At 38.0% G+C, this 15,319-nt stretch overlaps 2 long non-coding RNA genes across 5 annotated transcripts in view; one reads left to right on the top strand and one right to left on the bottom strand.

Annotated features, from left to right (window-relative positions):
• Nucleotides 1-3,872: 3,872 nt before the first annotated feature.
• On the bottom strand, nucleotides 3,873-9,993 carry LOC149044631 (uncharacterized). Its single transcript, XR_016187323.1, has 2 exons — nucleotides 9,869-9,993; nucleotides 3,873-4,560 (listed from the first exon to the last, which is right to left on the bottom strand). It is a non-coding gene; the product is annotated as an uncharacterized LOC149044631 (long non-coding RNA).
• Nucleotides 9,908-15,319, top strand: part of LOC149044630 (uncharacterized) — a 21,383-nt gene continuing 15,971 nt past the window's right edge. For all 4 annotated transcript variants that reach the window (XR_016187321.1, XR_016187319.1, XR_016187322.1 and 1 more), the window contains exons 1-2: nucleotides 9,908-10,020; nucleotides 12,673-15,196. This is a non-coding gene — a long non-coding RNA (uncharacterized LOC149044630). The remainder of the gene's footprint in view (nucleotides 10,021-12,672; nucleotides 15,197-15,319) is intronic.

Below are 15,319 nucleotides of genomic sequence, written 5' to 3'. Positions count from 1 at the left end.
GTGACAGCCCACTCTAGATGAGCGAATTGCAGTACGGCTCAGTCGAGTCACGTAAAACGTAGTGCAGTATGGTCCCGTCCAGTCGAATTAAATGCCACTCAGAAAAGCCCATATTCAAGTTCAATCACAAGTGTAGTCCAGTCCAGTCTCCAGTCGTAATGGAAGTAAGTGATAGTCAAAGCAGACTGTCGTCCTCTAACAAAAGTTCTCTTAAACAGGTGATAAAGAACATAGCTAGAAAATCTTAAATAAAAAAAGGTGTTCTTGTGAAATGCAACGTTTTCTTAAAAAGTTTCTAGGTTTTTTTTTCTCACAAGACTCAGCTTTCCAAAGACACCAGCTGACTTTTGGAAAGACAAGCAATCATAGGGTCGCTGGTGATTCAAGGCTAAATTTGTAACACAGGGAGAAGAGGAGGACTGGAGTACTCCATGAAAAGATGGTTATAACAACAAGCTGAGCGACAACTGCCAAGAGAATCCAAAGCTAGGACATAGCCACAGGTATGTTAAATTTCTGAGTAGTGGTAGTATTGTAAGGTATGGTCTAGTCTAGTCTAGTCTAGTTTAGTCTAGTCTAGTCTAGTCTAGCATAGGAGTTAACGTTGTCTCGAGTTTGTTAGAGGGAATATAATAGAGAAGGGGGCATATTTTTTTTATTTAAGAGCTAGAGACATTTTAAATTTCTGCAGCTCAAGATAAGCCCGTTTTCAGGGGCTTTGCATCCTCAAGAAGGTAAGTAAAGAATTATTATAACGTTGTGATACTAACCTGTGTAAGATGGGTTCGTTCGCTGATAGGAAAACCCCGACGCGTTGTATAGAGCAGTTGGAGTAAAAAGTTGTCGTCGATCAGCGCCACAGGTCATCTGTGAAAGGTAAGTCCAGCATGTTTTGGTGTTCAGATGTTTTCTTTTCAGCATGACCTGGTGGCTTACTTCGGATCACGTCATAAAGAAGTAGCGCATCGAACGCTTCATAGGTAATATGTAATCATTTGTAAGATTATTCTTGGTTCTGGACTATCTGAAATGTTCTGTTTACAGAATTTGTTAGGTGGCCTCCCGACTCGTTGGTTTAATGACGACGTTTGACAACTCACAATGTGACGTGTTTAACATTTCAACACTTTTTTGTCTCCTGACAGTTTTCTACTTTCAGTGGAGAAAAACTTTTAATATCTAGTGCTTTGAAACAAGGCCCAATCAGCAGCCCACCAGAAAGGTTACAGATAAAGATTAAGTGTACGTATTAGGTTATGGGACAATTCAAGGACAACTAACATGATTTCTAGTGTTAAAGTTCGTATGCTCAAAACAAGAATTGTCTCAAATAATGGAAACTGAAACTAGCTTCATAATATAATTTGAATTAGTTGATCTTTTCTCAAAACAGCAGTACTGATTATCAGTCTGTATTGGTAGTCTTTTGCATACAAGTCAAGTGTTGTTTAATGTAGTGCCATCAACTCCATTGCAGTTTAGGCAATCCAGAACAGTCCTTCCAAGTTACGTCCAGGGCTTTGCAAAGCTCTGCCATGTGATCTAGTCCAGTGGAGTACATTCACGTGCAGTACAGTACAGTCTTGTTCAGTTTCATTTGGAGACGTGCAATGCAGTTCGGTGCAGATCAGTCTGGTGGGGTGCAATATAGTGTAGTCAGGCTAAGACAGTCTAGTCCAGTGAAGTGCAGCGCTGTCCAGTCAAGTCCAGTACCGTCCACTGACGTGTAGTCCAGTCCAGTCCTATGCAGTCCAGCCACTTTAGTGCGGTCCAGTCCATTCAGTGGTGTCCCGTTCGATCCCGTCCACTCCCGTCCAATTCAATTCAGGCCCTTCCCCTGAAATGCATTTCAACTCAGCACTGCCCAGGTCCATTATAAGTCAACTGCAGTCGAGTCTAGTCCATTCAAGTGCAGTGCAGAGCAGTGCAATCCGTAAAAGCTCAGCTCAGCCCAGACCCGTCCCGTCCAGTCTAGAACAACCAAATGCTGTCGAGTCTAGCGCAATGCAGTCCTGCCCAGTCAAGTTAGGAACAACTTAGTGTGTTGTGGTCCCGTCTAGTCGAGTGAAGTGCCATTCGGAAAAACCCACATTTAAGTCCAACTTATATGTAGTTCAGTCCAGTCTTGTCTTAAGTTGTCACACCAACACAATGAAAAGGTCTACTTAAACTGTCGTAGACAGTTCTTTTTAAATTATACCTAGATAAAAATATACCTAATAACTTAAAAATAAACAAAAATAATTGATCAATAAAAGATGAAATAAAGAAATAAAATATAACTCATTTAGTGATAACAGTGATTATCTCTCAATTGAATTTTTAAGGAGATAAAGCAAAAATGAATAAATAAGAAGATAAATATGTAAATATATTGATTCATAAATAAATTAATGAATAAACGAAACTTCATGGTATGATCATTGAATTTATTATTTTTATTGCAGAATATTAAAATGAAACGCAACTTTGTTTTTCAGGTCTTTTTTTCTCACAAGATCTAGTTTTCCCGAGACACCACTTGACCTTGGAAAAGAAACAATACTATCACTGGGTCGCCAGTGATTGATTTGTAATACTGGGATATGAATAGAACAGCGTCGGAGTGCTTGATGGAAAGTTTATCATTACAACAAGTTGAGCTACAGATGCGAAGGGAATCCACCATACGGCGCGTTTAGGGAGCGTTCCATTTGACCTCTAAGGGCATGATCAAAAGGCCTTACTTGCCTAACCATTCTCCTCTTTGGAAGTAAATTGTACGGTCTTGAAGCAACAACGACGGTGATTTATTACAAGACTTTAAATGGCGAAACAAGAGAAATTATTACACTTGCGTTTACTTATTGTATCGTATAGTAAGGAATAGTGAAGGAGTTAAGGTTGTTTTGAGTTTGCAGGAGATAATGTAAAAGAAAATTAGGTATTTGTTCGATCCGAGAGCTTGGAACATTTTAATTCTTTGAGTGAAGTGATTTCAAGATTAATTAAAAGTTCAGTGGACTCTTTGCAGGTTAATTGGTTTCCGCTTTCAATCAAGTATCGAAAAAATGCGTCTGTGAATATTTTTAGTTGAAAAATGATTTATCTACTGATTTGAAATTGGGTAAAGAAGTCGATCAACAACTAAAAAGAGAGATAACAGAAAATATCAATTTGTACCAAGAAAATTATCTGCTACTCGTTTTTTTAGAAAATCTAAATTGAATCTAAATTGAATCTTTTTACTTTATTGGAGATCGTCCATTTTCCAATACCTTTAGGCTATTTTTCTTTTTTTATCTGTTTTCGTAAGTTTATTCCCTATTAAAGATTAAACACATTTGTTGATTGCTGTACACTCGTTGCTCTATATTTTTCGGTAATTTTCTTGCTTTTTGCTTTAAAAGGGTTAGGTGGTCTCGACTACAGGGAGCCTCCTTTTGAGCACTCCAGTGATTTAAAATATCAAAAGCGCCTTTAAAGCTTGCTCCCTTGTAATACCCCCATTTGGAACCACACTTGTCTAGTAAGCCAAACTCCCTGCTCATCCCAGATAACCTCGTTTCCTGAAGCAAAATGTTTTGCCGTTCTATTCGATTCTTAACCCATTCATAAATTTTTTTTGGGAAACAGTTTTTCTCGTTAGATGGAAACTCTTGTACCAGATATATAAATAATTTTCATGACCATAAAGTTTCGTTATTGAATCATAGTGGCTGAGAAGTTAAGTTCTTCTCGCGAAGAGTTAGATATTGATTTATATAAAATTGTGGGTATATTTATATCACAAATACAAAAAAAAAAATGAAGTTAATTCTGAGTAACTGAATCTTGAAAAATTCAGTGGACAAAGAAAACAAAATTTAGAGGGCTATGTTTTCGTAAACATCTGAATTTAATCCATTTTATTTAGCTGTCTTTGACGATATTGAGATGATCTTCCATACAATTAACGATCCTTTCAATGAGCTGGACTGATTATTTTACTCTTTCGAGCTGCCAAGCGCACCATCTACACAGATGGTATTTGAAGGTTGCTCTTAATAGCCAATTGCACCTTTCTGGGAAGGACAGTTCTTAAAGGCCGAATTTCGTGTTGCTTGGTTATCCATTCTCGTTTGTTTCATTTAGGAAGGCTTTTGAAATTACGGATCAATATTTGTTCCCGGGAAACCGAGCTCAATATAGATGACTCGAGCTCGAAAGCCTACCCGAAATTATAAATCTCGAAAGATCAATATTTGTTCCTGGGCAACTCGATATAAGTGACTCGAACTCAAGTCACAACCATTGTAATCGAGCTCGAATCGAATCAAGTCGTCACACAGTTCCGGGTCCTCCAAAGGGCGTGATTGGCCTTCTTCTGGAGATCTCTAGAGCAGGCATCCTGTAGCCGCCTCAAAATCCTGCTCACTTAGTTCGGATTTTACCTGAGGTGCCTAGACATTTGTCGCTGAGAGTCCTCGGCGGGAAAAAAATGTAGATTGTGAGTTGTAATTTACCAAAAGGCACTCTTGGAAACTCCTCGAAGAAGCTGTTGGACCGCAGACTTCTTTTCTTCTGCATCCACTGCAACGCCTGTGCGATGTAGAAAAAAAAGAGTTTCGTACAACTTTGAAAAGTTTTAAATGGTTCTAATGATCGGAATGACTTGCACGCCACTTACAGGCGTAATAAAAAAAAAAAGCACGACCAATCAATCCGTAGCTGTTTTAGTCCATTTTGGATTTTGCCTTTGTTTATCAATCCAATTATCACATGTAATAGCTTTATTTTTTAATCCATTTTGTCATAAAGTATCTTTTCTTTCTAGTAAGATGGTCTCAAACAATTTTGCACCTATCCAAAAAAGAAAAAGGAGAAAAATCAAGAAGACACTTTGCGAGGGAATTGTGAACATGTTTTGTTCCATTGATTTCGGCTAGAGAAACCAAGAGCCATAGTCAGTTTTATTCAACCACATCAGAATTGAACTATGAAACCGTGATATAATTACTTGCTGCAACTTTGACTTGACAGAAAAAAAATTTGGAAATAGTTTTTGCCGAAAAATAAAGACAGAGAGAAGGGAACGTTCTTTTAGAAATGCGAGTTCACCAAAGAAAAACTGCTTGTACGGTATTCATCCGCGGGGCAAAATTTGTTTGAAATGAGCTATACTTACTAGGAGGACCTATTTAGCTTTTGGATAAAAAAATTACTCCTTCTCTTTTGTGTGCCGCGTTCCTGAACGAAAAACGGAAAAAGGGAAACGTCCGGTCTGGTAAAGTTTAGCAGACCCGAGGCACGAAAAATGAGTTGGTTCTTTCTGGCTAATTTTAAGAACGTGACCTTTCACCTCCCCCCCCTTCCCTCCCCGTGGCTTTTTTTTGTATGAAAATGCCAGTAAATTTATTTCAACCCCGCGTGCTATAAACTCAATAACTAGGTCAGTGGAAAAAATGTGCAGTCTCGAGGAGAGGAGACTGCAAATGAAAAATTGAAACACTCTTCCACGCGCACGATAAGAAAGTCACCACCAGTAAGCGTAAGCATAAGCATATATTACTGAATCCGCGAATTTTTACTTGTTCCGAGATGTTTGGTCATTGGTGCCGCAATATTTTCAGCTTTGCTCCGAAACGACCGCCTATTCCGATGTCGCTTCTGCTAATAAAATTACTTCTTCAATCCGTTCTGTTCTAAATAGTCTATTTTAAGTGAATTTTTGTTGGCTCACTGGTGAAAACCGTCCACGTGGCCATCGTTTCTTTCTTTCACATCCATCGCGTTATTACACTGTGTGCAGCGAAGTGGATTGGCTGGAAGATTCCTGTTCTGTAGCCAGTGGATTACATTCGATACAGGACCTTGCTCTAAGGCCGTATACTGACGTAAAGACATGTTCTATTCTTGTAAAAAGAATTCAATGTTCTGGGTTTGTAAAGGATATTTCACATTACTGCGTGTTGACGCCTTTTCACACCACTGGAGTTGTTGTGACACTTCTTAACGGCTTATACTATTTTGCGAAACGAAACGAAACGAAACGAAATTAGGTGAGATAGAACAAAACTAAAGGAATAATGCAGATATAATTTCTAACAAGGTAAAGAAAACTTTCACAAGGAATTTGGAGTAATCGTTCATTAACAAGAAGGATTTTTATTCATTTCGCAAAATAGTAATTTTAGGAGCGTTACTATTTTGCGAAATGGAATTTTTCACCCTGCGGTGACAACGTGACCTCTTTCATGTCGCGAAAATACATTTAAACATTCCAAATTAATATATCAACGAAGATTTTGGCCTCCTCTTATTTCTTAAACCGTATTAAAATGTATTTCGCAAAATAGTAATTTTAGGAGAGTTACTATTTTGCGAAATGGACAATTTTTACCCAGCGGTGACTAACGTAACCTCTTTTATGTCATAAAAAGATACATTTAAACATTAAAAATTAGTATATCAACGAAGATTTTGGCCTCTTCTTATTTCTTAAACCGTATTAAAATGTATTTCGCAAAATAGTAATTTTAGGAGAGTTACTATTTTGCGAAATGGACTATTTTAACCCTGCGGTGACCACGTGACCTCTTTCACGTCACGAAAATACATTTAAACATTACAAATTAGTATATCACCGAACATTTTGGTCTCCTCTCATTTCTTAAACCGTATTAAAATATATTTCGCAAAATAGTAATTTTAGGAGAGTTGCTATTTTGCGTGACCTCTCGGTCACCTCCTCTTTAATGTAGTAATTTCTAAACTAATTGAATGTAGTAATTCCGAAAAATGTTTATTTTGCGAAATGGATTATTTACACTCGGCGGGCGGGAACTCGAGAATGAGGGCGAAGGGATTGTTGCAGATTCCCTTGAACTTCACAATGTTTGGATGTTTCAACTCTTGAATGATTCTTGCTTCCTTTACAAACGTTTTCTTATCCAATATGTCCTCGCCGAGCAATTTCTTAACGACGACTTTCTCCGCAGCGGCCGATTTCCCACCCGCATCAGGAACAGTCTGCCAGTTAGCAGTGAACACAGCACCATAAGCGCCCTTACCAATGATTTCCTTGTTTGTCAAACACTTGAAATCATGAACTGGAAGACCTGAACAGTCGATGGTCTTGGGCTTAAGAACAGGAAATTTAAAAGCCATAATCTTGCCTGATTTAGCAGCACACAAAGCGAGCACAAAGCAAACTTCTTGCAGCACGTGGAACTTGCGCAAATGCGAAACACGATCTCTTGCTCGTAAGGAAGAGGTGTGCGACGGGGGTGTAATCAGAAGCGCGTAACTTTTCCATGTATATTATTTTTATTAAAAATTTTGAAGCAAAGTAACTGTATTACTTGTGATTATAGAACTGCTGGACGACTATTTCGGCATGGATATGCTTCTGTTCTCTATACGAGACGGAGAGTCTAAACGTGTTTAGCCGCCACTGGAAAACTGTCATGTTGGTTTTGCACCGAAACAGTGCACACCCTTCAAAACGCACGAAATGGAGTCTTTCAAATCTCTTAGGAGAACATGCCAACTTCTCCCTAGAATAGCTCCGTCGCTAGTAAAAATAGCTTTTACCTCTTACTTTCCGCTCCCCCCCATGTCATTAATTGGACACAACCTCGGTTTGGGCCTTCAGCGGGGCTCTCTTAACTTGGTTTCGGCGTCACGCAATACGGTACTACACAGTTGTCGATTTTGATTCAATGAACCTGTTAGCCCAAACCTCTTGTTGCATGTTTATTGAGATGACGTTATTAATTGGCTCTTACTTAATCATTTGAAGCTGAGGAAAGGAAAACACCGCCTTGTTGCTTGGCAGTGGAGAAGTACAGACCACAGCTAATTAAAACACTTACGTACAAGGAAAGGTGAGACCTGTAAACCCCATCTGTCACGAGTCAGTTTTCTCAGGCGGCATTTAAATCATCTATGGTCCATTTTGCAAAACAGTAATTCTTCCAAAATTACTGCCTCACGAAATAAACTTAGAAGACGTTTATATAGGTGAAGATAGCTTAGACCTTTTGAGATTTGATAGTGCTTTAAATTGAAACTTACCGAAAACCAATTGTATGACACGAGAATAACAACATCGTTACCGCTGAGTGAAAATAGCTTAGCTATTCCGCAAAACAGTAATTTTTCTGACATTACTACTTTGAGAAATTAATTATATCTGGATAGAGAAAGAGGAGGTGACCGAACCCTTCGAGAATATACTATAATGAAATGTTTAAGCGTATTTTTGTGACCCGAAAAGAAAGTTATTGAGGGGTAAAAATAGTCCATTTCGCAAAATAGTAACTCTCCTAAAATTACTATTTTGCGAAATTAATTTTGAAACGGTTTAAGAAATAAGAGGCGGCCAAGATGTTCGGGGATATACTAATTTGCAATGTTTAAATGTATTTTTGTGACATGAAAGAGGTCACGTTGTCACCGCAGGGGTAAAAATAGTCCATTTCGCAAAATAGCAACTCTCCTAAAATTACTATTTTGCGAAATATATTTTGATACGGTTTAAAAAATAACAGGAGGCCAAAATGTTCGGTGATATACTAATTTGTAATGTTTAAATGTATTTTTGTGACATGAAAGAGGTCACGTTGTCACCGCAGGGTGAAAATAGTCCATTTCGCAAAATAGTAACTCTCCTAAAATTACTATGTTGCGAAATACATTTTAATACGGTTTAAGAAATAAGAGGAGGCCAAAATGTTCGTTGATATACTAATTTGTAATGTTTAAATGTATTTTGTGACGTGAAAGAGGTCACGTTGTCACCGCGGGGTGAAAATAGTCCATTTCGCAAAATAGTAACTCTCCTAAAATTACTATTTTGCGAAATACATTTTAATACGGTTTAAGAAATAAGAGGAGGCCAAAATCTTTGTTGATATACTAATTTGTAATGTTTAGATGTATTCTCGTGACATGAAAGAGGTCACGTTGTCACCGCAGGGGTGAAAATGGTCCATTTCGCAAAATAGTAACTCTCCTAAAATTACTATTTTGCAAAATTTATTTTAATACGGTTTAAGAAATAAGAGGAGGCCAAAATCTTCGTTGATATACTAATTTGTAATGTTTAAATGTATTTTCGCGACATGAAAGAGGTCACGTTGTCACCGCAGGGTGAAAATAGTCCATTTCGCAAAATAGTAACTCTCCTAAAATTACTATTTTGCGAAATGAATAAAAATCCTTCTTGTTAATGAACGATTACTCCAAAATCATTGAGAAAGTTATCTTAACCTTATTAGAAAATACATCTGCATTATTCCTTTTGTTTTATTTCATCTGACCCGATTTCGTTTCGTTTCGTTTCGTTTCGCAAAATAGTATAAGCCCTTCTTAACCCAGTGGCGTAGCTAGCGTTCACTGGGAAGATGTGGTGGAGTTTGTTTTCGTGTGCGGAGGGCGATCGTTTGGGATCAAGGATTAACGACTGTTAGGACGCTTAAATTTTTTCTTTCTTTTTTACATCGGCCAAAATGGACTTAAAAACTACAGATTGGTAAGTCTATATTATGTCTGTACCTTATCAATTTATTTTGAATTGTCGAATATAGATGTGATCGCGCGTCGTCTCAACTTGAATATTAGTGACAGATTTACGCTGAATAATTTAAGCGACTGTTTTTGTTTTAGGGGTGTCTTCTTTCCGCCTTTTTTATGATTGAAATCCGATGCGCCAAGATTTGATTTATTTCACAGTTTCGTTGTTGCTTTATGTAAACGTAAAGCTGAAAAAATTGTTGATGAATAGTTACCTAGTTAGTTATTGATCAACCGAACAATAGAGGGCTTCAGTTTTCATGTTCGTTGGGGTTCTTTCGACGATTCAGTAAGCGCGTGCAGCTGCAGTTTCTACACACTATAAACTTACATTATAAGCTCCAGCAAACGTGCTTTTCAGAGGGCCGTGGTGTTATTGAAAAGGAAGAGGGCTGCTGTTTCTGGGAACGCAGAAATGAGTCGGCTTATAAACGCCAGGCGGGTGATGGACATTACCTTTACAAAAGGAGAAGACCTCAGTGGGTGAGTCTTGTTTCTCTTGTCACTCGCTTCTTCTGAATCATTTCGCTTTAAGGTGTAAGTTACTTCGAACTAAGTCACTCTATGAAGTTTCTGTTGAGTTGATGACGCTTACTGATAATTGTGTAATATTTTCCATGCGAAAAAAAAATGGATGAAGTTGATTTAAATTGTTCAAGTGATATTGGACTCTACTTTGCCATCTAATGGATTATGACACCTAGTTCTCCGGTTCAATTGACCTTAGACTGAGCATTGTTCGCGTCGCTGGCGCACAAACCAGAGAGCAACATAGGACGGTAAGTTAAAAACTAGACTTACACCTATACTAGACATTCAACGCTGCGAGCCCGGCAAATAATTTTTACCTCTGGAGAATACTTAACCATTTCGTCTGAAAGTTCCGATGCGAAAACGTCGAAGGAAAGCCGTCCACCACAGCGCAGCGGGTGTATTGTACGCTTAATTTCGGAATCGACGTGGGTGGTGAACCCACATCAAATCTAGTTCCAAAACGTCATTTTGACCTACTTTATAAATCTGATAAGGTATCACGGAAGGAAATCTCTTTGTTTTCAATCTCTCGCAAATTTCATGTTTAGTTATGAGAAAAAAAAATAAAACGAAACTAAAATCTGTTAACATCTGAAAGTTATATTTTGGTGCCTCATTTACTTCGGTGGACACAAGTAGAAAACAATTTAAGAGTAGAAGGCGCGTGCGGGATTGATGATACGTCAGATTTGGTTTTTCGCATAATCACTTTTTTGGCTTGCGTTTTAAACTTTAAAGATTTCATTTTTGGCTGACTTTCGGTCTATTTTCGCGAAATTTGGAGATGATATCCAAAAATAAAAGGTTCCTTAACACTTTGCTCAAAAGCTCTGGTTCGAAGCGTTAACGCACAAATGGCAGAAACCCTTTTTGAGTTCAATATGTGAAGACCAAGTCCCCAATGAAAAACGAACATCTAAGAAACTAATCTTGTCCACCGTCCAGGCGTTTAAAAAGGAAAGCTCCTTTTCCGCTGAACGATCAAAATTTTAAATGTAAATTGAATGAGCCACATTATTCCTTATTAGACTCCGCGAAAATGTAGACCTTTAAAGGGATAGCTCGAATAGTTTGTATGCTGTTTTCGCTAGTGCGCTAATTTTCATTCTCTGATACCTTAGAACACCTCTGCTAGGAAACGCGCTTACTCAGCTATTTCAATGCTTGCATAATCAATGGAAATAACCAGTTATTCTTAAATTGCTTTTTCATACTGTTATCATAACCTTTGATGAAGAGGTTGGAAGAGTGAAAACCAAACTTTTTCCAGGAGGAAAAAAACAAAGTTGTCCACATATTTGTTATCCTCTCAGATAAAATGTAAATTTCACACTGGTCTTTAACCCTTAAACTCCCATGAGTGACCAAGACAGAATTTCTCCTTACAATATCAATACAATATCAATCAGACATGAGATATGAAAAAAGAAAAATATCAATTTGGGAATAATTACCGTAATTTCCGTCCAATTACCCGCGCGGCAGATTACTCGCATCGGTCAATTTTAGGAAATAACGAGAAAAAAATTTCAACAGATTATCCGCACTGGCAGATACCCCGCACACAAAAACAAAAAAAAAATCGTCGACTCGTACAAAGTTCCTTCAGTGTTTTTTTTGAAATGTTATCCCTTAGCGTGCAATTAATAAATTTTCACACTTTTTGTCCTCGCTGTTTCACTGAGAATGGTACCAATTGTATAAATCTGTTCTAAAAGAATCGATATCACGATATCTACTGAGTCGGAGAAATCGCTTGAAACGGGAAAATACTATAGCTAAGAAAATTTCTCTGATGCATCGAATATTCTGTCGCGCTAATTAATTATGCGGCGCCACGAAATGAACATGTTAGCATCATTTTCCTTGTGAATTTCCCCGAAGCCAGTCTTTTCACAGTAGCTAAATTCTTTTATTTTCAAGTTCACTTCCTGCGTAGGTGAGAATTAATTTTTTTTTAACTTAACAAAAAAACAACCTGTGAAATTGACAAGGTAAGAAAGTAAGAGTATGAACAAGATAAACGCTATGTTATCGAGTTTTGTACGTTTTCGATTTGCATCGGTTTTCATCGAGAGCAGTAAACTCTCTTATTGAAATAAGCAATCTGCACGAAATAAATGAGTTATTGCACAAGTTTTTTGAAGAGCATCTGTAGTGTATCTCATCACCTGTTTTTTTTCCTGTTTATCGTTTTTAACTACGCTGGAAGCTTTAAAAATTATTGTATTACCTGCACTTTCCTATAACCCGCAACAACAACTGTTTGTGGAGAAATTAACAGATTACCTGCGGGTTATCGGCCGGTAGTTGATCCAATACTTAGTTCTCTTAACTAATATTATGAGAATTGTATGATTGACAGTAAGGAGACTTGCAAATTTAGATCAAGGCGTTAAAGGGTTGAAGAATATTGGCCCCTATGATGGCAGTATGTTCTAGTGTCTCTACCTTTCTCGGGCAAATGTTACCTATGTGTAATTTCTGCAAGTGTAATGTTTAAGAAAATTTCCAGTAAAGTGAGGGACTACCATTCAAAACTACAATATAATGAATTGTTTTGATATGCTGATAACAATCCCAAATATTTCCTTACACCAGGTTAGAGTTATTTGCATCATACTTTAGAGGACATGCCATGTCAAAGGTTGTGACTGCCCTCTGAGATGGTGTAAAGCTGATGGAATTATTTGGAAGATCAAGGAAAAAGAAAATTTTCCTGTGGCCTACAAATCGAGGTTAGTGACTTAGCTTTTTATTACACAAAATGATTAGCATAATGTCTTTCTTTCTCAGTCCTCTTCATTCCAGTGAAACTGTTTGGTCTCATGTCCTCCACTTCACGCCATGGAAGTTGTCTCTCTCCCATTTCCAAAATTTTTTTTCTTACATGTAATAGTCCCCTACTATTGACTTATGTCCTCAAAATTGGCCAATTGTGGAGTTTGAAGCCCATCTACATTTTATATCCAAAATCTCAAAATACTTTACTGGTTACCAATAGACAAAAGTCCCTAGGCAAACCAGTGCAGATGTTTTCCCTTCATTGACCCAACCTAATCCCATTCCTCTACTAGCCCAAACTAATCCCGCTCCTCCACTAACCCAAACTAGCCCCACTCCTCCACTAGCCCACCCTAACCCTAACCCCGCCATTTCACCTGCCCAAACTAACCCCACTCCTTCACTAACCCAACCTAACTCTGCCATTCCACTTGCCCAAACTAACCCCACTCCTCCATTAACCCAACCTAACCTGCCATTCCACTTGCTCAACTTAACCCCAATCCTCTACTAGCCCTAACGAACCCCACTCCTCCACCAGCCCAATTTAACCCCACCCTTCCACCAGCCCAAACTAACCCCACCCCTCGACACACCCAACCTAACCCCACCATTCCACTTTCCCATCCTAACCCCAATCCTCCACTAGTCCCAACTAACCCCACTCCTCCCCTAGCCCAACCTAACCCCACCCTGCCATTTGCCCCACCTAACCCCACTCCTCAATCATCCCAACCCAGCTTTACTCCTCCAGTAGCTCAACCCAACCCCGACCCCAACCCCACCCCTTCACTTGCCCAACCTAACCTCAACTTCCATCAACCCAATCAAACCAGACCCTTTCATCAGCCCAGTGCACTGTGTCATCCACTTCAGAAATTGGAGGTAATTTTTTCTTTCCATACACTACATGGGACAAAGCAAACAACAGTACTGAAGAAATACATGCACAGTTGATTTGAATGGCAGTTCTTTAATTGGTGATATCCAGCACACACCTTAACAATATTTATGTTTATTATCATGAGAGAATATAGCCAACTGCAGCAATTCATGCATGAAGGTAAATGGGTGTATACATATTGAGGCTGTAGCTGGTTAAATTTAATCCTCTACCATATTCCAGGTCATGAATGATTCATGAAAACTACGATACTCATGGTCTGATACCAAGAACTTGTTTAAACATCCCTAACTGAAACATGACATCAAACTAAACAACCTTTAATGGTTGTGATTGTTTCCTTGTTTAACTGTCAGTAGCAATTTTTATTTGCACTGATGTGCATACATTTAAAAGATAATGATTTTCCTGAAATTGTAGGATTGCAGATGACCAACCCCAAGGTATCACCCATTGATACAATAACCCACTTGTTCTAAATTGTACCATTATTAGATATGTATGCCTTAGTAACCATCAGACTTTATTTGTGGATTAGTATAAGTACGTTAATTTTTATTGGTATATCATCTTTACTCATTGATTGCTGCACTGGCTGTATGGTGACAATTATTTCGTTTACAATACATCAATATGTTTTAATGGGAAAACATTTAAATGTAGCTGGTGTCCTTCAAGAAGACCTCAGCTTAGTGGAAGCTGTTTGTCAAAACCTTGGAAAAGGTACTGTTAATTGGAAAGGTATATAGGATACACACAAGGGGTGAAAAAACTGTGTTTCCCAACATGATTTTCACAAAAATGGAACCAAATGTATTAAAAAAATTATCAAATTATAATCACTTGGATACAACTTACTTGTTTAAACCTAAACTAACAGTACATGTTGCATTTCTAAGGAGACACATAAATAGTAGGGTGAAAGCCCTAAACAGACAGGATTTCTTCAACACAGGTTTTACAATGGCTTGCTAGGCTTCGTTCTTTTTTGGGTAGTTCAGATTGGAAAGAGAGTAAGCATTACTGCTCACCCTGAAGGGCAAGCTGTGACTAGCATGCACTAGCCCTTGAGTCATTTTTACTGGCCCAAAATTAAGAAGACTGGACAGGGTGGAGGAGGTGCTCCTATGTGAGAGGGAGCTTTATGACAACTATGCTAGGTTGGAGCCCCTACAAGTCTTTTTAAATATCACCTTTGATGAGGTTTGTATTGACTATTATAGCCTGAGGAAATATAAGGTATGTGTGGAAGGTTCCATACATGTACATTTTCAATTGTTCTATGTTCTTAATTTCCATTTAACAAAACAATCAAATGAAGGGAAATACCGGTAAAGAACTGTCATCAATCTTCACTTCAACAAATATTTTTCTGTCAGCAAGAGAGTGAAAGTCCACAATGACAAGGAGGATCAAACCACTAGGATAGACATGGAGGTGAATAGTATAATATTACATATCTCTAACATGTCTCAAACATATCTCTACAATATGCTACACCCCATTAAAGCCAATTCATGATGTTTTGATATTAATGAATGATGAAAGTATAAGTTTATG

Source organism: Pocillopora damicornis, chromosome 5, assembly GCF_964200805.1.
Source record: "Pocillopora damicornis chromosome 5, jaPocDami1.2, whole genome shotgun sequence".
Taxonomy (NCBI): Eukaryota; Metazoa; Cnidaria; class Anthozoa; order Scleractinia; family Pocilloporidae; genus Pocillopora; species Pocillopora damicornis.
The sequence above is the reverse complement of the archived record's forward strand: the minus strand, read 5'-3'. Positions and strand labels throughout refer to the sequence as shown.